Genomic DNA, 26,639 nt, shown 5'->3' with positions numbered 1-26,639 from the left:
CACTTTGTCTCTATAGTAAATTGGTTAGTTTAAATCTGAGGCTATCAACATTAATAATATAAATGTAGGGCTGGAAGTGACCTCTTGAAGTCATCTAGTCCATTTCCAGTCCAGAAGCAGGACCAAGTACACCTCTAAATGAGACAATGTAATGAGCTCAGGAAGACCCTGTTAATGGGAAATGATTGCTGTTACAAAACTAGAAGGCACCATGCTAACATGTGGCCCTCATGCCTTATAGCTGATTATTTGCCCTCCACAAGCATGCAGCCAACACTTGCCCCTAGTAACAGGCATATGCACAACTGTTATGGCTAAATGACACTTTCTCTATGCTGATGTAAATTTTACTAGAGGGAAGGAGACAATCTATTATAGCAAATTGGAGAGTAATAGAAATGGAATGCCCTCTAATAATGATACAATCCGTTTTTGAGAACAGCTTCTAAACTCCTTTTACAAAGACTCTTCACCTTAATAGGTTAACAATACTTGCATTTGGCTTTAGTCAACTACATTTTTCAAATGCTCAGAAGCCAAACTCACATTAACCAGTCAGGCTATAATACTTTTGGACAGAGCACAGTTATGTCAAGCAGCTTCATAGTCTGCAATTTCATACCACAGGAGGCTGTAGTCCTAGCCTAGAATGAAATGTTACAAATATTAATGATGTTACTTTACTAAAGGCTTGTCTACACATGGAGTTATTCAGGAATCGCTACTGTGCTTTAATTTCACATACCACCTTTCTCACAATAAAACTTTCAAGTGTAGACAAGCCCCAATTCGGTACCTGACACAAATGGTAAAGAAAGAGCCTGAATTAAAAAGAGGCCTAAATCCTACATACCATCTTACAAGTGTAAACAAATATAAAGGACTTGCAGTCAACTCCAAATGGTAAATCATGAGTCATATAATAAAAAATCATGAAATTGGTTTAAAATGAGATTTAAACTAAATTTTTGCCTTTGGGTTTTTTTGAGTTATAGGGTTCACATTTGCAACCTTTTCTCTGCAAATATAAGGACTAAACAGTTACTTGTTTGAAATAAAATCTGAAATTATCACAGTCACACTACTCCAGGAGCTGGGACTTGAAGAAAAAACACGGAGGCCCAAATCCATGAAGGGACTTTGGTGTTGCAGCGCTGAGCATTGCAGCACCTAACTTTCAGGTGTCTAGAAAAATCACAGGAAAAACACTGCAATCCACAAAGTCTGGGTATAGGAGCTGAGGTGCCTAACTATGAATGGGGAAGAGATACATGCCTTAGACAGCAATCTACAAAGCCAGTATATTAGGTGCGGAACCACCTAAGCTACCCAATAGGAGATGCCATCCAGAGGGGAGTGTGCTAAACCCCAACCCTCTCATAGAGATAGGTGCCTAGCTCTGCTTGTGATCCACAAACTTGGGGAAGATTGGCATTTGGCCACCTAAGTTGTGTGTAGGGGCCAAAATGAAGAGCTCCCTTATAACCTTTAGCCTACTGGATAGGGTACTCAACCAGGATGAGGGAGACCCCCCTCTTCAAATCCCACCTCCTGAAGAAGAGAAGGGATTTGAACAGGGATGTGCCATCTCTCAGGTGAATGCTCTAATCACTAGGTTACAGTCATTCTAACTCTTTCACTGGCCCAGTTACTTCAATAATTGAATAATTAAATATTAAAGTGAAACAACTTCAATAGGGGAGATTGGAACATTGTGAGGTGGGTCTCCCTCAAAGCCTAGGAGCACTCACCTGAGAGGTGGCAGAGCCCTGTCTAAATCCCTTCTCCCCCTCAGGAAAACAGTGGGGGAATCTGTTCTACATCTTAGATGTCTATTCACAAATACAAGGTGTATGGGGAATGAACAGGAAGTCTTAGTACATGAGCAGAATTACGTAATTGGCATCCAGAGCTGTGTAATTTTACTTATGATACTTTTTTGCAATTTGGCATTGAGGCTTTAACTATGTGGGTAGATCAAAATCATTACTAACTACATCTCTTCTTCCTGTGTTCAGGTAATAGGTTGATACATTCTCCATTAGACTTTATCCATTAAAAAAATTATAAAGAGAATGAAAGTCCTGGATTTTGTTTAAATGTGTTTAATATATGTATTTACATACATCCTTCAAATCATTTCCTACCAATACACCTTTTGTATCAATTGGTTTGTATTCAGAACTTTGTCTTTCCTACAGCAAATGCTTACGCATTCACAATTAGCCTTCTTTTCAAAACAGTTCTGTATTGCATGCAGTCTGCTGGCAGTCTGAATTTTCTCCTTTATTGGAGTCCTAAGGACAGAGCTCAGCATTTGATCTAAGTATGCTGTTTTTATTCAGTGACGTCAATAGCTATTCTCAACTGATTACAAAACGAAGTAACCTGGTTAGATACAGATGTATCAATTTTCCAAGTACAACATGAAATTCTCCTTCAATTATCAGAGACATCAAAATGTGTGACACATACAATATCTTTTCCATTTATGCCAAGCTGCATTACTGATATTCTGAAAGAATAGCACATTTTGCAATTTATGATTAACAATTACCATATTATTTTTAGGAATTACTCAGTAAATTCTAAATAGAGTCCAAGATTGTGATGACTTGATTTAGAATTCAATAGTTCCTCAGATTCATACTGGAACTGTAGTATCAATGACACAAAGTACCACTGTTTTCCTCTGAAGAGACTTTCGTATTCCTTTCCACTGGTTTTCCATTCCAATCACCACATTGTCTTGATAAGGGATACTATTGGAGCTATAGTTTATACTTAGAATGTGCATGCTGCAGTTTTGAACCTGTAGCAAAGGGCTGTGCTTTAATAAAGCTTTAAATGTTAGTCTATTCACCTCTAGCATGCCAACTTTGAATTTTTTCTTATTTAATCAACAGACTTTAAAGGGGGGGACACTACATCCTAATTCCTCTTACCCACATCTTTTATGCCATCAGAACTTCTCCTGCCATCTACTCTTCTACATTCCAGTTCTTAAGTACCCCCTACTGTTTTATTTCTAAATAAAGACTGGGATTCAAATAAGCCTGAGACTGTCTTACTATGAATAGGGCTTGCCATGAGCCAAGTAGTTAGCCCCGGAAAGTCCACTTCATACAGAATTGGCTGATTTAACCACTTACCCAGGGCCCAAATGTCCAATCTGTACATTGGGGAGTTCTTACTTGCCCCAGTCCCATCTATTTCTGAGGGGATTGCACAACCTGGTGCCGAGAAGGAAGTGAAGTAGTTTAAAGTGGTCCAAGTGAGTATAAACTAGGAATAATGGAATGAATTAAGCAAAAAACATTTTTGGCTGAATATCAGGAACAGCAAGAGGAACAGCTGAATGCATTATGTAGTAGTCTCCCAAGAGAAGCAGTGGAAGAGCCATTGCTCATCTCATTTAAAAACTAGACTGGATAAAGCACTGGAGAGAATACATTGTATGGCCTAGTCTTGCATTAGTACTGGGTGTTTTGGGTAACAGGTGAGCACGGTCTTTGATTTCTATTATTTTTAAGAGATTAAGATGGAGGCCGTGCTGTACCAAATCAATTGTCCATCTGCCAGTATATCATAATAAAATACTGTTTATTTTATATTGCTCTATTACTTGCTCATTCAAATATCTGCAGTTTTTAAACTGCATAGCACCACACTTTTATATTTTGTAATTATTAAACAAAATCTTTAGTATCACAGTTAGAAATTTTTGCGTTCATGCCATGGCCATTTAGACACTGGATGATTGCAAGCATTATTAGTTGATGGATCACGTTAGTTCAAGTTCTGAGTAACAACCATCAGGCTAGTTTGAGTGTTTTCCACTCAAACATTTGTCATTTTGCCATTTGCCTAGGAGCAATGTTGAAAGCTGTTCCACCAAAGCACAGGGAGGCCATTCTAAATTTTGGAAGGGATGTCTATTGTATACGTTTTCAACAGTTTCAGTGACTTTTCATTGTATGAGAATGTCAGATTGCGTTAATATTTTTATTACTGTATTATGAAATAAAAACTGTTGGAATACTGTATTCCTGGTTACATTAACTAAAAATAAGTCTAATAATATGCTTAATGCAATAATTAAAGTTTGCCAGCATGAGAAGAATTAAATTAATTTCAAAGAAAATTTTTCTTTTACCCAGACTGTCTTTCAGCACTATTCTTGTCCAGGGAATGATGTGTACAGCACTGATGTATTATAATAATTCTCTATTACCATTTCACAGGAAAACATGCACTTCTAATGGCTACATATATGTGAAATTATGATCCCAGTGACTTTCTTACTCGGGCAGAATTTCCACTGACTTTGTATCTAGACTATTATCCATTCATCTATCCCATATGTAGTGCTGGTAAGAAATAGCATTTATCATATACTTTTTTCCATCTACCCTGAATTTTGTTCACTAATCCATCTCTGTCAGGATCTCTTCTAAACATTCCAAACTTCTAAGCAATTTCTAATAGGTGTCTTCTTAAAGAAAAGAACAAAAGCACTTCCTTCTCCCTTGACATCCTTGATGTGGGCTGTCCCCACATAATTACACTAGCCAGAGGTGCAGGTAGGTCAAAATTCACTCCATACCAGTGGCAAATTTAAGGGGCTGATATCTTGGAATCACTTTGGGCTGGAATTGGGAGTTTTTATATTACTGGAAAGGGGGAGCTTCCCAGTGGGCAACACAGTCCTTCTTCTAGCCCTTGATTCAAGATGTTGTGCTTAGAAACAACAACATTATGACTTGAAACGCTCTTTCAGATAATTTTTAGAGATACCTAAAATGCACTCATTTTCTTCTTCAGACCTGCATACATGAATGCATTGTACTAAGACAGCCTAGCTTTACAGGTGGATGGATATGAAATACTGTCAGTACAAGATTTTAAAACTGAAATATTTCTTGAAAAGTGTTCCTGATAAAGTGTGTTGACATGCATGCACACATGGAACTAGATAGAAATCTCTACATATACATGCCATTGCTGCCCAGGACTTGCTAGTATTCTGATGCTGTATACAGATCACTAGCACAAATCTCCCATAGAACTCTTTATATGAAAGGGAGGGAGGTGGGAATGAATGATCTGTGAAAACTAATTTTATGGGCTCTGTATCATTGTTTAAGAGTAAGAAGAGTGGCAGATAACCATATCTTGTTATTTTCAGTATACTAAACTAGTAGTGCTGGATTAAATGGTAGAATCAAGGACAGCTTAGGCCTGGTCTACACTAGGACTTTAATTCGGATTTAGCTGCCTTAATCCGAATTAACCCTTCACCCGTCCACACTACAGAGCCAGTTAATTCGAATTAAAGGGCCCTTTAAATCGATTTCTGTACTCCACCTCGACGAACGGAGTAGAGCCTAAATCGATTTTGTTAATTCGAATTAGGGTTAGTGTGGATGCACACCACCGAATTACTGTGTTTAAGTTAATGGGGTAGTGTGGCCGCACACCACCGAATTAATGTGGTTTAAAATCGAATTAAGGTGCTTAGTGTGGCCGCGCACAATCGAATTTATACAACCTGTTTCCCAAATTCGAATTAGCTAAATTCGGATTAATCCTGTAGTGTAGACATACCCAGAGTCTAACTTTGTTAATCTTTGAGAAACAGCCTAGTCAAATACGATTTACTCTACAGCAACTCTGCTTCATAGGCTATACTATGCTGAAGTAAAAGCTTCCCATCATGTTTTAGGGTCTGACCCAAAGCCTGCTGTAATGAACGGAAAGACTTAAATAGATTTTGGATCAGGCTCTAATATTTAATTTAAAAAAAAATCTGAGGTATCAGTCACACCATGCAACTCTTACAATATTTTGTTAATGAATGAAATAAGCAAGATTATGACATTTAATGAATGAAATGTATCAGTGTTCCATTGGTGCCTTTCACTTGTTTTCCTAAAGGAAGTGCTGCATTTATTTGTTTATCTAAATTGTTTACAATGAAAGTATTTCTCTAGTGCCTTATTTATCTCCTGTACACCCTTGATATGTTATAGACAAGAAGCAATATTTTGGCTTTAACCTTTGAAAAGTCTCTATATTTAGAATTAAGCCTGAAATTCTTACTATGTTGCTCTCTACACTACACAGCTTTGTCGCCACAGCCGCACCACTAAAAGTTGTGCACTGTAGCCGCTGTTTGTCGGCTCTCCAGCCGACAAAAAACTTCCACCCCCAACGAGCGGGGTTAGCTTTGACAACGCACTGTTCACACTGGCACTTGTCGCAAAACTTTTGTTTTTCAGGGGGCAGGGGGTTAAACACCTCTGAAAGACAAAAGTTTTGTCATTCAATTCCAGTGTAGACATAGCCTTTGTGTCTCTTGCTTGTGAAGATGTTTCAAAGCACCAAGTTAGACAGCCAGTGAAGGCCCAATCTGTATTAAGGAGATTCACACCAGTTTAATTTCCATTGATTTGGTTATATACACCTCTACCTCGATATAACGCTGTCCTTGGGAGCCAAAAAATCTTACCGCGTTATAGGTGAAACCGCGTTATATTGAACTTGCTTTGATCCACCGGAGTGCGCAGCCCTGCCCTCCCGGAGCACTGCTTTACCGCATTATATCTGAATTCGTGTTATATCGGGTCCCGTTATATTGAGGTAGCGGTGTACCAGTTCAAATCCCTAATGTACACAGTGCACTAGAGTTAAATTTGATAGGCTATTGCATTGAATTACATTGCTTTGCAAAGCCTATCTGTAGTAGGAGTTTGCCCCAGTGTATCTACAGTGCTCTAGTCACACAAGTGGCAACTTCCCTTATGTAGTGAAAGACTCAGATCACACACTTCCAAAGACAAAATCATACGTTACCTCCTGCTAATTTCCTTAGCTGAAAGATCTTATACAAGTTCTTCCAAAACTGAATCATTTATATGAATTTTAAGGACAGAGATTTCAGAGTAGCAGCCGTGTTAGTCTGTATTCGCGAAAAGAACAGGAGTACTTGTGGCACCTTAGAGACTAACAAATTTATTTGAGCATAAGCTTTCGTGGGCTACAGCCCACTTCTTCAGATGCATAGAATGGAACATATAGTAAGGAGATATATATACATACAGAACATGAAAAGGTGGAAGTAGCCAGTTTTGATGCAGAGATGCAGTTTTAACTGCTGCATTGTAACTTTAGTATTAAATTAAGACATTTTTCTGTGTAAATTTCTAGCAGTACTCCTGTTAAGTTTACTGTTGGCAAGCACTGTGCAAGTATTTTTGCATAGCTCAGTGTCTTGAGTTCATTTGTAACACTATTGCTTTGTGTCTTGAGCTTGATTTGTAACACTATTGCTCTTTCATGGCTTCTGCCAGAGATAAATGAGAGGTATACAATGCATACCAGATTGTTTGATGTGGGGAAATATTAACTTAAAATCAAGGATGCCATCTTTTATGGGAAACATAACGTATTGTTATGCTGGAAAATGTTCATGGCTGCCATCAAGTGAGTCGTTGATCTATAGGCCTGCTTAAAGCGGATGGGTAGTCTAGCCACCCTTCTTTTCGATCTAAATGGAAGAAGCAATTAAGCCTCTTAATGGGGAGAGATAGCAGGAGACAACTGAAGCTACTGCCCAAGGCAATTGACAGGGCTAAACTGTGTGGCCTAAGCCCTAAGGGATTTCCCTGGGACTGGTTGCAAATGCAGGGACTAAGATTGCTTGGCAAGCTGTATGTGTGTGAGAGGAAAAAGACAGCAAGAGAAACAATCATAAGCTCCTTGGGGCACAGGACTCGCTGGAAAGGCAGACTTAGAAGTTGTGAGCAAGGAAACTTTGTGTATATTCACTGTAAATAAAAACAACTGCACCTAAGAAATGCCTAACTTGTACCAATTTCTTTTCCTCCAAGGCTCCAAATAGTGGCTTACCACTCAGACCAAAGGGACAACAGTATGAAAGAAAAACTGCTCAAGCCAATTGGTAAGGTCTAGTTTTAGATGTCTAAATCTGATTTTAATTTAAGGCAGCTGGTTATAATGTATTGTCAAGTCAGCTATTCTACAGCTACTATATATACATCTAAATCAGGGTCTTAAAATACAGGACTTAGTCCTGAGCTTATGAAGTAGGGATCTGACTTACAGCCAATGTGGTGGAAGTGCTGTGTACCTGTAATAAAACTAGGAGCTGTGGAGATGGTTGGGGAGCGCATGCAAATGACTCTCTCTATTCCGAGCCATTCTTGCACCTGTGGCATGAGCTGTAGAGGTATTACACTCTTGGGGCTGCAGTAATACCCATGGAGCTGCTGCAGGAAGAGAGGAGGAGACTAGGCTGGGTTTCTAAGTTTTGTGCACAAAGAATGTACTTTTGTGCATGCATGGTGGCACTGTCCTCCCCCCCTTCTGATTACTATGGGTAGGTAATAATTACCAGAAAGGGTAATGTTTCTCTCCCACATTGATGCTGCCATTTTGTAGCCATCAACCAAGTGCATGTCTCTTCCACTGTGCACATCTATGTAGTCCCCACAGCTTATTGACAGCTGGGTGAAGACCCCACTGCTCTGCAGTGCTGCCTTCATCATCATCTCCAAAGTGGGGGAATTGCAGATTAGGCAAGGGATTGAGTTTGAGAAGTACACTGCTACTTTGTGCATGTGGATGACTGGGGGTAGGGGCAGGGGAAGGAGAGAGTGTTATCCATAGTTGGGTAGCTCCATCCTTAGCTCCACATTAAGGCATGAAGCATTACTGCAGCAATTATGGTCTCCTATTTGTGTACTTAGGGACCTTTAACCAAATCATAATAAGTGCTCTAGCACTATTGCTCCTTTACTAATCAGTCCTTGGAAGTCACACTGATACATTACTCTGTATTATGCTAGTTATTTACTCCTAAAGTTACAGAATTTATAAAAATAAGCCCATTACAGTACTCTCCAAATTCAGTATAAAAAACCCCAGCAGTAAACCAAAAATAAGTTAGCTACATTGAAAATATTAAAAAAAAATACTCTTAATAGCACCATCTGCCCCACCCCTGCAGGCAAAAATGCCAGAGAACAGGTATGTTTTATGAAATCTCAAGAACGTCACTAGGTGCTTTTCTTTACAAAAAGATACATTTGGACAAAAAATGCAAACAAACAGTTAGGAATAGTAATTGCCTGCAAAATTTTACTAAGCTATATTTGAGTTACAAGAGCAAACCAAATACTTTCCCCCCACCCCACCACCACTCTCTGACTTAAAATACTTGAAATGCATTTATTTTTCACATTAGGTCTCTAGCTGCAATTCATGTCTATGGCTGAAACACTATTGTACTGTTATTGTAAGAGAAATGTTGACAGTCCTTTATAGTGTTGCTAGTGGAAACCACTATTGTAAACACACAAAGAAAGGAGGATTAAAGGAGTCAAATTCATCTCTGGTGTATTTCCAGTGGAGATAGTGTTGTTGCCCCACAGATAAATTTGGTCCAGTGTCACTTTCCAAAGAGGACTGAAAAGGATTTGTTGAAATGTTTCCATGGATTCCTAGTTATTTAGGGCCAAATTCTGCATAGAAATGTGCATGCATGTGACACAGCCAGGAAGACGTGTCTCTGATTGAAGACCCAAGCCTGGGGTGTGCCACTATTGCGAGGAACCTGTGAAATCACAAGAACTGCAACAAGTGGCAGTATGAGAGGGCCACCGGACTGCGGCAAAGAATGTGAGCTATCTTCCTTTCAGACTGAAGAGAAATTGAAGGAAACAATCAAGCATGCATGTGTGGCCGTAAGTCTGAGTTGGACTTTTCAGGAGGTGCCATCCAGGTGAAAGCTATGAGCATCTCTGATTCTGGGCCCTTTTGGAGGTATGCCCAGCCTCTGGAATAAATGGTTAAGTCTGGGACCCAGGAGAAATGGGTCCTGTGTCATGCCAGCCAAGCAATTTAAACCCAGGCTTTCAGAGATCTCCATTAACTGTGTGCTCCTCTTATTGTGAGTACCAAACTTGAGATTGCTAGTGTCTCATTTTTAGAAATGTTGAGTACTAACAATCCCAGTTAAAATCAATGAGAGCTCTGGATATACTGTGCCTCTGGGGAAAAAAATCTCGGATGCTGGGTGTCTTGAGTTGGGCTTCCAGTTATTCAGATACTCAGAGTTAGTTGGACACTTAAAACCTGTGATCTTAGTCTCTCAGTGCCTCAGTTCCCCATCTGTCAAATGGGGTTAGTATTGTTCCCCTACCTATCAGTGGTGTTGTGAAGATAAAATTCAGTCATGTTTGTGAGCTCAGATACTATAAGCATCACAGAAAAGCCCATGAAGAAGTTAATTCTGTATTCAGTACAGGGTTTGGATAGCATGCAGTAAGGAAGGCCTGGGGCTATCCATCGAATGATGGGCATAAAGAGAAATATTGAACAACTTCACAAGCGGTCCTGTACACATAAGGAGGCAAAGGTCCCATATAACATAGAATGTGATCATGTAATTAAAGACTACATTGTAATGCATGCCTGCAAAGGGCCAGAAATAAGGTTGCACAAAAAAACATTGTTCTGATATTTCCTGACCTGAGTGCTTGAATTTGTAACTCTAATGTTCTGTACAAAATGTAATATTTGATATATGCTCTAAAAACAGTAAAATCCAAAGATATGAATGAGTAAATGGACTATTTCTGCTCTCTGAGAGACAAGCAGTTCATGAAAATATACTGCTTAAAAGCAATATTTTTCTACATTTTGTGCTGCTAACCAAGGAGTCCTTTTGAGACAGAAAATGAGGATGGAGTGGAGAACCCAGCCATGAGTATGTATCTAGTAGGATCCTTTGAGACGGCAAAGAATTTTATAGGAAGGAAGAAATTACTACAAATTTCTCCCTTGCAGCACCATAATAACTAACTTGATATTGTTAATTGAACCATTTGCCTTAATTTACCTTGATAATTAATTCCATAACGTTGAGAAGGCTCCTATGATATTTTAATAATAATTCATACTATCATGTTATACATGTATAAAAATACATATTGTTTGCAGGAATTTCAAAACATACAGGAAGACTCTGTTCCAAATTTATATTTTCTAACTATAAAAATGTCACCACAGATGTGCTGGGAGGGGCTCTCTGGGGCTTTAAGGTTAGATTTTAGCTACCAGTTTGAGGGTTGAGCCAATGCATATTGATGACAATGAAAAGAATTCCATTCACTTCAGTAGGCCTTGAATCAGGCCCTGAATGCTGGATTTCCCTGCTTCTGGTAGAATGCACCCTGAGGGTGGCCCCGTGCCCGGTTTTCAGCCAGAAAATCTAGTCGAAAAGGGGACCTGACAGTGTCTGGTCAAATCTACTGACCGGACACCCAAAGTCCGGTTACTGCGGGTGGGAAGGCACCTGCCCCAGCTCCTACTCAGCTGGGGCTGCCTCCTACCTTCGTCGGATGGCTGCAGCTCCTAGCCCTGGCAAAGCAGGCAAGTCCCTCCTGACCTGGGCGGGGGAGGGGGATAGAGGAGGATGGGGAAGGAGTCTTGGGAGAAGAGGTGGGGCAGGGCCTGGGCCTTGCGGAGGGGAAGGCGGGGTAGGAGAGATTCTGGCACTCCTGCTGGAGTGTCCAGTTTTTAAATATTACCAAGTTGACAACTCTATATTGCTTCATCATTTCTGCCAGAGACTATTTACTCCTAGGGCTCATAAAAATACTCTTGAAGAGCAATTTCTTTGCCTTGGGAACACCTCAAGTGTTGTGTGTGTCTGTGTAAAATTCCCTGAAGGTAATAACCCCTAGACACATTCCTGTGCTGGATGCCCTGTGGAAGTTTTTCACTTACAAAAAAAGTGATATAAATATATAAAAGTTAATTGTCTTGGTTCTATTGCACAGAATTCTTTTACAGTCCTGTATGAATTCAAATATTTTCCCTCCTGACATGTTTTAGTAATGTATGTTCTATTCATATCTGTTGTGCTCAAATGTACATAGAATATGATTTAAATCTCTTTATATACTATATATTTGTTTATTCATTCTGAACATATAACAAATAGAGAAGACTGAGGGACTGAAAATGATCTTGTTTTGTTAAGTTTTTAGGAACAGAAGAGGGTGGTTTTGGTTGACTAGCTCAGACTATATAAACACAGTGTGAACAATGTACCAACTACTGACTCAGTGCACAAATGCTCCCTATTCAGGAATGTATCTTCTGCAGCATTAATCTGCTCCCGTGTGCTGGCTGGCTCCTCTCCCCCCCAACCTCTCTGACAGATTGTTCATGGCTAGAAGCACACATCTGTACAGGGAGGTGTGGCTGCATCAGAGGGCATGTGTGGATTTAGATACCATGCTTGTCCTGACCCTGGGGCCATGCCCATCACATGCCTCTGCAGATTTTTGCAAGGAAGCAAGTATTTCAGTGGACAACCACACCCTGCACTCCTACTTTCAAAAATGGGACTTAGGAGCTTTTGAAAATTTTACCCTAGGTCAAAAGCCACTAAACTTGGGAAGCCGTTTATTGTGCTAACTTCACAAAAAATGCAGAACCCTTATCTATTTTTTTTTCATTTAATGAAGAATTTAGAATGATACCAGTTTCTGGTTATTTTTTTAAATGCAAGAATGATTGATTCTGGGGTTTGTTTGTTTCTTTCAGTTAAACTTTTCGGTATAAGCAGCTTTCCAACATAGGATCTATCTATGTTTAAGACATTTGAACAAGGATTTGCTGGACCTAAATTGTAACAGACGTAGTGATAAATGAAATGAGAAGTTACTTTTTTCTGGTAATAAGTCTATACTCACCTCACCAGAAGAGAAAAGAGTGTTCATATCCATTGTAACAGCTTGTTCAAAAGTGAACTTGTGTTAAGACAACTTTTCCTGTCTTTCTTTACTGTAGTTCTCCTAAGAAAAAACAAATGCCATAACTTTTACCATGATCACACTAAAATAATATTCATATACAATACCAATGACCTTTCTTATGGTTAATTTTATCTTAGAAAAATATGTCTGTTCCCCCCTCTAGGTGAATAAACAGTCTTTCAAACACATTCAGTATTACAGGTTGACCCAATGTCAATGTTAAAGCACTTTAACCACTCACTCCACCTGCGCTGAAGAAACCAGTGGTAAACAGATGGGCTTTGGAATGTGACCTGAGGGTTAACACACTCAAGCTCTGTTGGAACAAATTTGCTTTCTGTGGGAACTAAGCAATGAAGTGAGCATCTAGACTCTGGAGTATATTTTTCTCTGGATTTGCCTATGGAATATTTATTGATGTAACAGCACTGAGAAGAGGCTAGACAATGTAAATTAGTGACATTACATTGCATTTCTAAATCAAATCAAAAGAAAGATATAGGTACTCCATCTTAGTATTTTCTATGGAATCCATCACTGTAGCATCAAAGTGCTGCACAGGTAATTAGATTTTTATAGGCCAATCTCTAGTGGACTTCATGGAGTATTCTGTGCTTTATCCACATCTTTGTAAGGTGCATATATATTTAACGCAAAGAAGAGGTTTGGCATCATGCCCCAAAGGTGGCAAGGCACCATATTAGTCTCATCTTCTCTGGAATTTGGCTCTGAAGAGATGGGCTGCTGATTGTACACAAGCTCTTAGAGCATCTGTGTTTCTTCCACCTTTAGCCCTAGATGCAGTGAATTACAGAAATGCAGCCTAGAGGCGATAACCATATGGATTACTGTCACCAGAATCTCATCTAGGAAGAAGAATTAAAATCTGTTAGCAGACTAAATATAGAAGACATCATTTTTCACTCCAATGCTACCCAGTTATGAAGGTTCAATGGGTCAAACAGAGGCTTCGTACCAGTTTGACAAATGGATATAAAGGGCAGACCTCTTTAATAGAAGGAGAGGACAGAGGCTTGCTTAATACTTCTAATCATTTCAACTATCTAATCTGCAACATTTCAGTCTAGGTAAAGTTTGAGTCAGCTGTTTCTGATCCAAGTGCTCATCTTCTGTAGGCAATGTCACATGCTTGTGAAGGCATAGGTTGTGTCCATGGAAAGTTAGGTATATAGCTGGATGTCACTGGTGTATTATTGGCAGTGGCACTAATGGCATCTCACCACTCCTCCAAATAATCTCATGTAGACCAACTGTGCAGTGTACTGCAACCTCTCCTTCTCATGCCTCCTTGACTTTAACGTTCAATCCTGCCATCTCTCCAAAGCTCTACTCTAAATTTGCTCTCGCATGCTTCTGTGAGGTGCATATTTAGCCCCTCTTAAACCCTTCACTGATACCTATTGTCTACAGATAAAGTTCCTCCATATCTTACTCCTGAGGGAATTCTGCGCCAAAATTTTTAAAATTCTGCACCAAAAAATTAAAAATTCTGCACACAATATTTTAAGATTCCACAAATTTTATTTGTCAATAAATAAATGTGGATCCAGCATGGCAGTCAAGAGCACAGACCACTGGCTGCACTGAGGTGGGAGATCACCCTGAAGCCACCACCTCCCCCAGTATAGGGATTTGGCAGTGAAGCTGCACCTGACCCTGACACAGTGCAAGGGCTGGGCCTGCTCCACAAACACCCTGGGACCCTGCCCCTCTGCACCAGGTGTGGGTGGGCAGGTTTATTCTAGCAGGATCCAAGTGTGGAGGAGTTTAGTGAGGGGGATCCAGGTGTGGGGTGAGAGGTTTCAGTGTGGGGCAATCTGGGGGCAGGCGGTTCAGGAGATCTGGATGCACAGGGGCTCATTGGGAAGTTCCGGGTGCAGGGGCAATGGGACTCTGCAGGGGACCCAGGTGAAGGTGGTTGGGGCTCGGGGGGCAGGGTGTGGGGAGATGGGATTCTGGGTGTGGGGGGCCTAGCCAGGGGTCCGGGTGCAGAAGGGAGTAGAGCTTGAAGGGGTGGGGGTCCAGATGCAGCTGGTTGGGATTAGTGGGGTGGGGGTCTGGGTGTGGGGGGCTCGTTGGAGGGGTCCAGGTTTACGGGGGTAGGGTTTGCCAGGGTGAGGGTTTGATGGACCTGCTTAACGGAGGAGCCACAGTTGCTGCCAAGGGGATGCCACATGCTGGGATGCCACTTCCCCCTGTGATTCCCCTATCCCCCTTTTCTTCTCCATCCCCTCTCCGCTCACTCCCACATTCCTCTCCCCCTTCCTCTTCCACCCACCATTCCCTCATTCCCCCACCCCACCTACCCAGCCCCACCACGGGCACTCACTGTTGCACAGAATATAAAACAGGAAGGCTCCCAGCACACAGAAGGGGAGCATGACTGGCACTAGGACCCGGGAGGCAGCGTTCAGCTACAAAGTCAGGGGAGTGGAGAGACAGAGCCTCCATCAGCTGGGCAGCTCTCTGCTTGCAAAATGTTGGAGGAGGGAGGGAGTGGCATATAACCCCGTGTGCCCCCCCCCCATGCCTCGCCTCTGTTTGGAGGGGGGCAAAAAACTGCACCCATGGTCCTGTCCCCCCACATGGCTTCCCTTTGCTTCCCTGCCGTTTTCTGCAGGGAAACATAGGAAAATTGTGAGGTGGGCATTTTCTGCGGGCATGCAGTCCTGCAGAATCGCCCCCAAGAGTAATATCTTAGCTCTCTTCTACTCTTCTGCACTCATCTCCTTTTGCTCCCTCTACCACCCAGGACACTTCTCTGACATGCTCTTTATATCCTTCTCCCACAGCTGCCTTTCATAGATTCATAGATTCTAGGACTGGAAGGGACCTCGAGAGGTCATCGAGTCTAGTCCCCTGCCCTTCTTTCAGGTGGCGGCATTTGCCCAGAACCCCCATACTCTGTCAACTACACTTCATCCTAGGTTTCTTTAAGTTCCTTCTCCAAACATGCTTCCCTTATTTAAAAACCAACCAAAGACAACCAACAACAAAAACAAAGCACAAAACACTTGTGCATGCATCAGTACCTCAGCAACTGAATTATCAGACAGTTGTCACACCTAGTCAACTGCCCTTTTGTAAATGCATCTTTAAGCTATGAATATTTCCCCCCTTAATATAGATGTCAGACTTGCAGGTCTAATTTCCAGTCTCTTAGAGCTTCCCTTTTAAGAAGGGATTGTTATTGATTCCTCTCAATCCTGAATGCATATCACCTGTAGATGTGGCCCAGTGTGTCATCTGCTTTTATCTTATCTAAATACATGCTTATCACTGTTTCAGCAATCTTTTCTCCGGTTTGACCTCATTAGCACCCACAAACATATCCTTCATAGAAGCATTATCAAGGTTCTATTGACCCAAATAGAAGTGCAAAGCCTGCCCTCTTAAAACAGTTAGCTCATTCATAATTTCTTTTTCAGGAAATAAATAATTATTTACATTGTTGCCCTCTGATTTTCTCATTTACAGCCCTACACATAAAGACTCTTGTCTTAATAGTATACCTCATGCTGCTTCCAAGATCCACAGATATTCCCTTCTTGTATGGAAGCAGTGGCTCTGCCCCTCTGTGGTAGCAATACCCGTGGAGGGTGCTCTGCAGTCTGGGAATCAGCATGAGGAAAGGAAGTAGGCTGGACAACAGAGTGGGTAGCCAGGCAGGCATGTGGCTTACCTCTTCCCCCCCGCCCCGCCAGGCTCTGTAGAGCTCATGATGGGAAATAATTCAGCTAGGGATGTGTTATGTGGCCCATTTGTCCCTGGGGAATCTTCTTTCAATTGTGGATCTTGTGCCAGCTAAGTTGAGGTAGCCACTGCCAAGGGAAATAGGGCCAGAACTGATGCAGAGGCTTTCTGTGTGGACTGCCTGGCCTCTGGAAGATTCCTCAGACAATGGAGACATGCTGGGTTTGTGGGCAGGCCCCTGGCCTCTTATGCAGTGGGAAATCTATTCCCTTGATGGAAGAATAGTAACTCCACAAGGAAAGTCTCAATGTGATTTTTCTCCTCTAATTCCCCCCCCACGCTGGATGTGTTGAAAGGGTCTATTTTTCCTCCACAAAATACCGTTTACATTTCCTATGTTTTTCCTCTTATCAAACTAACAATTCTGCAGAATTTTACTCAATGAATCCATAGGATCTACTTTTTACTTCAAATTTTAAAAAACCCACAACGTGTATAGGTGACAAGTTAAGTTTTCTGGTGCTCCCTGTGCCATCTCTAATACCTCTTCAATAAGCTTTAGTCAATTTTCATTTACAGCAACCCTTGCTTATAAACAATTATCAATTTTGCTTAATACTTTTATTTTTAATCAAATTTTGCCTTTAAAGTTAATTTAACCTAAAATTCCTCCAATGGTTGAAGTGTGGAACCTTATTAAAAAGTGATCACTGTCTCCCAAGCTATCCTTAATAAAGACCTCACTTATTAAATTCTTCATACCAGACAACAGATTGTTATCCTCTAATTGTGTATACTGAATGAAAAAGTGATCCTCCACTAAAGTCAATGAAGCCCCTTCCTCTGGCATTTCCTTTAAAAATACACAATTTATGCTTTAATATTCCAAACCTGTGGCAAATTAAAATCTGTGGTTATCAGTGTAGTGCTTAATCTAATGGTTACCTACTGTATTTCTCCCCTACAATTTCAAAGAATAGTTCATCATACTGATCCAGAAGGGGATAACTACTTCCTGCAAAAAACACTTGGCTCTTTGCCACTTAGGATTTCATTTTTAACAATTTGTGCCCATAACTGAGGATCCCTTTCCAAATAAAATATAAAAAGAATACCCAAATCCACATATTTGATTACATGTAACATAGAGGTTCCTAATGCCCACTAACAAGGTCCTACAACATTCCTTTGGTGAGAAGCCCAACTCCCCTGCAACCAGTTACTTGGAAACAGGAACATGTTGGGATTTCTACCAACATGCTGTTCATGCACAGTGACTCAGTCTTTCGTATCCACACCTGGCTATTAGGTGTTTTATAAATTTGAAGCTCCACCCCCCCCCCCATAGCTCCCGTAAGAAGGAGCTTTGCCTCTTTATTCTTGTACCTACTGACAGCTGCAACAGGAGAGAATATACACTACATTTCTCCTTCCTCATAGCTTCCTAAGAATAGGGGAGGGAGAAGAGAAGGTCTCTACTACTCTGTCCCTGAGAGCGAGAGAGAGAGAGAGAGATCCTCCTTAGTCAATAACTCTGCAGCTCATAACTTTCCTAAGAATCAGCAACATTAAATTGACATAATTCAGGATAGTTTCTTTGCCAGTAGGATTCAGAACAGCAATGGTGAAACTGACCAAAGTCTTGTGGATTTCACGCTGCAGTTCCCTGAAAAGCTGTGAGCTGCAACTGCTGATTTGGAGCAGTCTGTTTGCAAACTCAGGAAGACAGTTTGCATTTGGGAGATTATTGTCACAACTGTAAGTGGTAGAGGGTGTGTGTGTATGTATAAAATGAAAACTCAGATTCTGTAGCAGTTGATAGCACAGATCCTTTCACTCACCAGGACAAGGCTTCTCCTCATCCAGAGCAAATGAACTTTCTACTGTATATTCATTGATGTAACCCTGGATCTCCACTAACTCATCCATGCATTCTATTTGGGGACAGCACAGAGATCCCTTGTGCACCTGTTCTGTCAAGTACTCACCTTTCCCCCAGATTCTTTGAGTTGTATTATTGAAAGTTTTGAGCCAGCCCTCTACTCCCGTGGGATCTTTCATTCAAATAGTGCAGTGATCCATCAACATTTTTAGGCTTTGAACATTTTTTTTCTAAAACAGCAAAAACAGACCATTTTTGTTTATCCAATGAATGCTACTCCAGTAGTGTGTAAACTCGCATTATCTTTGTGCATGCTGTTAAAACAATTTACTGAGTTTCACACAAAGTGCATTTTGTAAGTGTGTGAGGACCTATAGGATTGTTTAGTTTCCATTATGATGGCTCTTAACTAATATGGTGAAACAAAATATTAAGAGGTTTAAGTTTTGATAATTGAGTTTGCAAGACATTTGTAGTAGCTAAAAAAATATAATATGGGAGTGCCCCCCACAAACCATTCCCTTTTTCTAATCAAGTCATAGGTCAGTGTCATTAATAATTGTTAATGTATAATTAAAACAATGTTTAACTGGACTAACTAAAAGTACTTAAGACAAATTCAAATGTGCTGTTTTATAGTGGAATAATTATTAGTATATATTACAATTCTGCCACATTGTTTGATTTGTTGGCTTTACCGCTGAAAGAAACCTTGACATTAAGTCACAAACTCATAGTAAAATGCATACTTTGTTTTTTAAGCAAGATGTATATTTACATTAAATTCCTATAATGTTTATTGATTTTCTCAGCTGAGTTACCAAAGTTTATTCACATTATTGAAAAGTTGGCAAAGTTTTGTCCAGAACCAGAAGTTAAACTGTGACGAAGTTCCCTGCCCCCGCCTCCCGAGTGTGCAGGGATACTTCTTCACTCCAAACTCAATATACATTACTTCAGTAGAGTTAATTTAGCTTAAGCCAGTTTTAGAATAGTAAACTGCAAAACAAACTGTTAAAGGTTAGTTCAAAAAATTTAAGTTACCATTTTTTCATTTTTCATATTGAGTCTGCTTATGCCTGCTGTTGATACTTTCAAAAAGTGCTTTTTAGATTTATGCTTTAACTTTTCCTGTTTAAAAAACAACAACAACCTGTTCTGAAGCCACTGACTTCTAGAGAATAGAGAAGACAGAAAGCTTTAAGGAAGAGTAGAAAACAGTTGGAAAGTGGAACTAAATAACACATTTCTTTTTCGAAGACAGGCCACCTACTGTATACTAGATACATACTAATAGGCTAAATAAATGGAAAATATTCCTTAAGTCTGTTGTATATTTTCTCTTTGCCCATTTAAGACAAGAAGTTATTTCCTAGATTCCTAGCTATTATCTATCACAGCTGGTTACATCCATTCTTACTAGTTGTCTTCTATACATTTTTGAACCGTTTTTAAGATACACTGTCTATTTCAGATGAATATAGGATACAATGGAATAAATTAGAAGGGCTCAAGGGGGCTTTGTGCAAGTTCGAATACACTCAGACAGCCTGGGCTCCCAGAGATCAGTATATTTCTGAGCTGTGCGGAGGGAAAGCTCAAGAAGTCACTTATCCCGGGGTTCCCTTTGCCCGGGGACGGGGATCAGCGGGAAGTCCCTCCATAGGTGCACATCACATCCCCCTAAACTCCAGAAATATACAGGGATCTGCTACTCAGTGCTGGGCTCGCTCGCTCGCTTCCTGCCGCCTTTCGCCTGCTTGGCTTAGCTCCGCACCCGAGCCCCAGTCCCAAGCAGGCTGCCGCAGCCCGCGTCTCACCTGCGAGGAGGCGTCTGGATGCAACCTGCAGGCGGAGAGGGCGGCGGCGAGTCACGGGGCGCGGGAGCTGTCAGCCGCCTTTGTAAGCTGCGGGCGCAGCAGCACCTCCCAGGGCCGGAGCCCGGAGAGTTCGCCGCCGCCTCGCGCCCGGTGCGGCCCAGCCAACCAGCCCCGGGGGCGGGCTGCGAGGAGCCGTCACGTGCCCCGGCGGCCGCCTGGCCCCGGGGCTGCTCGTGGCAGAACAGTTGCTGCTGCAGTAGCTGAGTTTGCTCCTGAGCTGAGGACGGCTCTTGAGTTCTCCCTGTCCCCGCTATACCGGCATTCAGTCCCCGATCGGTCTGCAGGGCCGGGGGGTTTACTGGTCAGACCTCCCCCGATTAGCCACGCCGCCCTGCCGAGAGGGAGTAAAAGACTGGGGCCTGGGGCAACCCCTTCCCCTGGGGGCATGAGAGAGGGGCGAGCGTCTAGACAAAACCACCTCGCTGTCTGTCTGCACCAGCAGCAGCTCTGAGAAGGTTAATTGTGATCGCTAATTAATACTTGGCTGGAGAGTGTCATGGAAGTGCCAAGCTCCAAAGAGCTTTACACCCCTTTTGTCAGCTAATTGTCATGAATTTAACATGGATCTTAATTTTAAAGGCCAGAAAAATCCTATTCTGCTTCTTTAAATAGGCTGCTTGCAACTAATTCAAGAACAGTCACTAGGGTAATTGTTTCAGGGGATTTGCTCAGCCTCAACTAATCCATTTATTCCTAATGGAGAAGCCAAAGGAAACTTCTCCCCACTTCCTTCCCCAAAATATCTCCTCCCCTCCCATGTTCAGTAACTTTCAGCTCCAAAGGTTTAAAAATCAGGAGTCAGACTGTCCCCAAAATGGGTTGGAATGAAGAGATTTAGAAGAATAATTCTACTTTGTTTGTTTTATTGCTTTTGTTTGTGATCCTTTAAGATTCACATTACCAAACTTTTCATTGCAACTTTTTGGGCTAGGAACTTAATTTTTTTTAAAAGGAAAGCTGAGCTCACAGTCACATAACTCCTGGAACTGGGGTTTAAAGACGAGCAAACTTTAAGAAGCTTGTAAGAAAAGTGCAACCTGCAAGTGTTTGCCAGATAGTGCCCTAAGGCAATGAAAGTTCCTCTCCTCCCCTTTAAGGTTCCCTCCCAAGGACACTTGCACCTGACAGAGCCCTATGCTCCACACAAAGGTCCTTACTACTGGATCTGATTGCAGGATCAGGGCCTATATTTTTCTGTGTTTAATAATATTATCTGCTAAATCATTCTCTTCATCTCAATCTGTAGCTTTAAGGAGGTTTTGCATGACTTCCCCTGAAGGCTCTGGAGCTCAAAGGCTTCTACCTTCTTCTAACGGAAGTTGGTCCAAGAAAAGATATTACTTCACCTACCTTGTCTGTCCTTTTCACTAATGAATCACATCTGAAAATCAATGCTAGACCCGTGAATTTTTTTTTCAGGCCACTAAAGCCATTTACACTTTTCTTGATGATATCTTACATATGCTTATCTATAACATGTTAAACCCTCTCTTAAAGGGGCCATCTGTGTGTAGGTATAAGCACCCTGGTAACTACACAAATTAAGAGCCTGGAAAGTGTGGGCTGTACAACATGTTATCTGCTGAAATGCATGGGTGCGATGAGTGGAATGGTGACCTTGACTGCTATGAGGGAGACCTGGCTTTGATTTCTGGTCTGTTTCTTGATTGTCAGCTCCGCAGGAACTTTGAGGACTGTGGAGTTAGTACACTCAGCACCCGGTGGAGGGTGGTTGTGCTTCACCTCACTCAACAGTGACAGTTCAAGTTGAATGAGGACTGGCGCTTCCAGGCTCAGTATGGAATCTGTCCCAGTGCTTCTAGACAGGAAAGATGATGTTGTGATGTGGTGCCAGAGAAAGGAAGCCATATCAGTCTGTAACAGGGATGATTTAAAGTTAACCTGGACTTGACTAACGCTGATTTCTACCTTGAACCCCAGAAAAGGATAACTTTTCCTTTACAGCATTGCTAAACTCAAATATTCAAAAATCATGAGTCAGGACCCTCCAAATTCATGAGATTAAAATAATGATACATTTGGGGTTCTTTGGATTTGCTCTGCATTTTTGAGTGTTTAGCATTGGACATAATCATAGGACTTCAGGAGCAGGTCTTCAAGAAAAACCTCCAAACAGCATGAGACTCTCAGTAAAATCAGGGTAGCAACATAGTTACATGTTGAGACTTTGGATAAATCCTGAAAAGACAATGACCTTTATCGGATCTGCTATTCCCAGAAAAAGACAGGCCTTTCTTGTTGGATGGTTGGTTATACCCTGTGAATGAGAGATTTGTCTTGTTTGGGTGTAGGTTACTTGTACCTTTGAGGTGGGGAGCTCCCACTGTGACCCATACACTGCCAGCATTGTGCCATTCCAATTAGCACAAATAAACAGTGTCCAAATTCCCCTACCTTGTGCTGTAAATGTGTTGCTAATTATCATTAGTGAGGCAATTCTAGACAGACAGCTGAGTTCACAAGGTTATCTTTGCTGTCTGTTTAGAAGGCATACTAAAACCTTTCATTGGTCTAATGTTTTCAGGTTTGCTAAGTTAAACCTGTGTGAGATAAAAATCAACCCACTAAGCAGGTCATGTGCTGTACTTTAAACCAGCAGCTTTATGAACATTTAATGACTTATTTTTCATTTAATTCCTTTAGCACTTTAAAATGAATTTAGTGCATGTGAAAGGTGCTTGACTGACACCTAGAAATTGAACTCCTGTGCTTACACACACAAGGTACAACTCAAGCAGTAGCAGTGCAAACTTCTCCTTGCTACCCCATCAGTATACCTCATCCCTGGAAGAAGCATGGCCAGCTAGAAGGCCCATCCAGTCTCCATGCTCATTTGCCTCTTTGCTGAGATTGTCATTAGTTCCAGCACAGCAGGAGTGGTGTTTTTTTGGGATGTGATTACTAGTATATTTGAATCTGGACTGACATCACCAACCTATTTCACATCTGCCACAAACACAGCTGGGCCAGACTGAATGCAATAAATTATTCAACAATATTGAGACCTATCTGAAGAGCTCAACAAAAAGCTTGTTGTTTCATAGTAGTAGCAGTCTAGGAGCAGAACCATTCACTCAGCATGTTTTAGAATACTTTGGGTCAGTCTGGTCAGACTGGAAATTGCCTTGAGAAGAATAGCCCTCATAGGTTTCACTATAACTATTAATCTCTGTTTTCTAGAGAACTATATTTTCAGTGTAGATCAGGATTTTATGAATAATAGAAACAGTAATGTACACACACACCCATCATCTCTTATTTTTTTCAAGTTAATATAATTTGCTTTCTTTCATACATCTTTTTTGAATGTTAGGCTGATTGTTGATTTATCAACAGGAAAACCTGAAGATTGTTCATAAAGCAAGATTACAAAGATTAAAGTTTACTACATTTCCTTATTGTTTCAGGCAATCTGAAAAACTCTAGAGAAAGAGGACTGTGGTTATGCCCCATGTTGCTACTGGAAGCAATAAAGGAAGTAAAAACAGTAAGTAAAGTAAGTTTTAAGCATTGAAATCTTTACCTTTCTGTCAATTAACAGGAAAAGCCTTTTGTAAGTGATCAGAAAATAGTGTTGCTTTTTTAGTGGTGTTGGTATTATTCAACAAGCACGTTGCTTTTCCACTGCCTGATAGTTTGATATAGAAGACTTTTGATACATGAGAAACTTATGTTAGACCCCTCAGAGAAATTCAACTTTAAATCAGACAAAGAAATTACTTTGTGAATTGTATTTTTTATTTTATTTTAAAAGATTCTTCTGTTTCAACCCTTAAACATCAGGTGAGACTCTTACATAAAAATTGTTTTCCCAACCTTAATTTATTTTATTTACTGATTTCCCAAACCATTTAAAACAATTCTAAGAAGCAAACTTTTTTTGCCTAAGGTTATTAGATATCGAAGGTGTAAATGAAAAATGTTGATCAAAGTAGTCTATAGATTTCTTTAACTATGAGTCAATGTGATATCTTACAAAACAAGCAGGGGACAGCTGAATATAATTGGTGTGAGTCCTAGTTGCTCAGCATTTTATTGTTACTAATAATGATTGTCTAATGGCTGTGCAATTTTGTTTTCTTAGTTATGCTATGGATTTGGTGTGACGACAGAGTGGCACCAGTCATGATGCCAAGATTGTGCTTATATTATTTTACCCCCATTCACAGGAGATGCTGTGTTGACAAGATATTTATGGTCATGAGGCTTTTCATTGTTATACTATTGTAAATGAGGTGCATTTATGTTATAGTGGCCGCCTTAATTCAGGATGACTCAGGTCTTCCATTATAAATCTCAGTTGTTAAAGGTGTATGTGTGTGTGTGTGTATATGAGAGAGAGAGAGAGAGAATTTGGCTCTGTACAATAGCCTAGTAAGCACTGTTCTGTGGGCCTGGAGTGTTTCTCAGATTCATCCTCTTCCTCCACTCAGAAACTACAAAAGTTGAGCCAAAGTGCTCAAAACCACTTAAGTCCTAAGTCATTTTTGAAAAGGGGACTTCAGCACCTAAAATATTTAAGTATGTCAGCAGATGGCCTTGCCATGAGTGCTCTCCTGCCAACAGCTGCTCTAGTTTTCCTGTGATCCACCTCTTCCTGTGACTCAGCTCTCCAGCCAGGTCAGGATTTAAGTTCACCCCTTCTGGGGTATTAAAGACTAAAAATAAAGGAATACTATGATTTCAAAACCAGTGTTGTCTAAAGAGGGTTTAGCAGGACTCCATTCTTCTACCTGGGGCTTGTTTTCACACAGCCAGTGTTCCTGGGCTTGGTTGTCTCAGACTCCCATCCACTGGGAGACTCATCAAAGCTCCAGACTCTTGGCTGAAACCAGCTTCCCTCATCAAGGGAGAAGTAGAGCTGTGCTTCTCTTCCTGGTTAACCCTAAACTGAGCCAGGTCTCCTCCTTTTTAACTCTTCTCTCCGTATCTGCTACAAGTGTAGCTGGCCAAGGCCAATTAGGTCCACATATCCTCATTAACCCCTCCTTGTCTGTGTGGGGCTTGTATGACCCATCATGAAGTGCTCTTTGAAATTTTACCCTCTGTGACCACTACTGCAGTCTCATTGTTACAACAGCCACTGTGGTTGTTGTGTCCTCCCCATTTAGAGCTGGAGTAGGACTTAGATTGTGACCCAAACCTGTTAAGTGGGACTGTGACAATCTCATGTGGGTAAAGAAACTTGCTCAGATATAGGAATACAGAGAAAATGATTTAATTGACATTACTGTGTAGTGTGTGGTTTTAGGCAGGCCAAAGGTTTCATGTAGCTTGCGCAAATGTGTAATCTTCAGTGATACACACTACACATAATCCAGAAGGGATTCCATTCCTGATTTAGGACATAACTAACAGTTAATTGAATTCACCAGAACTGCCACTGATAGTTGGTTTAACTCAAAAAATGGTAAGATTGTAATTACAGTAGAACTTCAGCGTTACAAACTGGCCAGTCAACCACACACCTCTCATTTGGAACTGGAAGTACACAATCAGGCAGCAGCAAAGATCCAAAACCACAAATACAGTACAGTATTGCATTAAATGTAAACTACTAAAAAAATAAAGGTAAAGTAGCATTTTTCTTTTGCATAGTAACATTTCAAAGCTATATTAAGACAATGTTCAGTTGTAAACTTTTGAAAGAACAACCATAACATTTTGTTCAGTTGCGAACATTTGAGAGTTACGAACAACCTCCATTCCTGAGGTGTTCGTAACTCTGAGCTTCTACTGTACAGCAGAGTGCATGAGATTTAATAGTTTTAGTGGATAAACTTGTATGGCATGCACTATAGACAGAGAACTTCTACTTATTCCACACCATTCAAAGTTGTGTCCTTACACAGCTCCTTCTTTTTATATGTAGTTATAACTAGACTGGACAAACTAATTAAGAATACGGTGCAGAGTATTCTCTGCATTGACAAGGGGTGAAGAAGATGACCTGTAGTCTTTTTCTTTGCTAACTTCTATGGCTTTATGAAATGCAGTCAGTGAATATGTCATGCAACGGTTAAATAGACTTTTCTAAGAGTCCAAAAATTAGCATCAGGCAAGGACTTCTTAAATGATTTTATTACAAAACTAAATCCAGTCACACACAAGTAAAACACAATCTTCCACTGTCTGCCAGAAAGTGCTGGCCTCACACTATTTCTCAGTGTCAATAAGAGAATTAGACCTGTACAAACATAGGTCCAGTCTGATAGTAGCACTCCAAAGCATCCCAAGAGCACTGGAGTTAAAAACACCTTGAAACCAGCATGAAATGCACAGTTTAGAGTG

General features: G+C 40.9%; 1 protein-coding gene across 1 annotated transcript in view; it reads right to left on the bottom strand.

Moving 5' to 3' along the window:
* Window positions 1–20,368, bottom strand: part of RHOBTB1 (Rho related BTB domain containing 1) — a 70,209-nt gene extending 49,841 nt beyond the window's left edge. Inside the window, exons 1-2 of the mRNA XM_024209678.3 lie at window positions 20,268–20,368; window positions 12,789–12,890 (exon numbers count right to left, since the gene is read on the bottom strand). The gene's annotated coding sequence lies outside the window, so the exon portion shown is untranslated. The remainder of the gene's footprint in view (window positions 1–12,788; window positions 12,891–20,267) is intronic.
* Between the last annotated feature and the right edge of the window lie 6,271 nt (window positions 20,369–26,639).

This window comes from Terrapene carolina, unplaced genomic scaffold (genome assembly GCF_002925995.2).
Source record: "Terrapene carolina triunguis isolate 2854851 unplaced genomic scaffold, T_m_triunguis-2.0 Scaffold95, whole genome shotgun sequence".
Taxonomy (NCBI): domain Eukaryota; kingdom Metazoa; phylum Chordata; order Testudines; family Emydidae; genus Terrapene; species Terrapene triunguis.
This window is presented reverse-complemented; position numbering and strand designations above follow the sequence as displayed.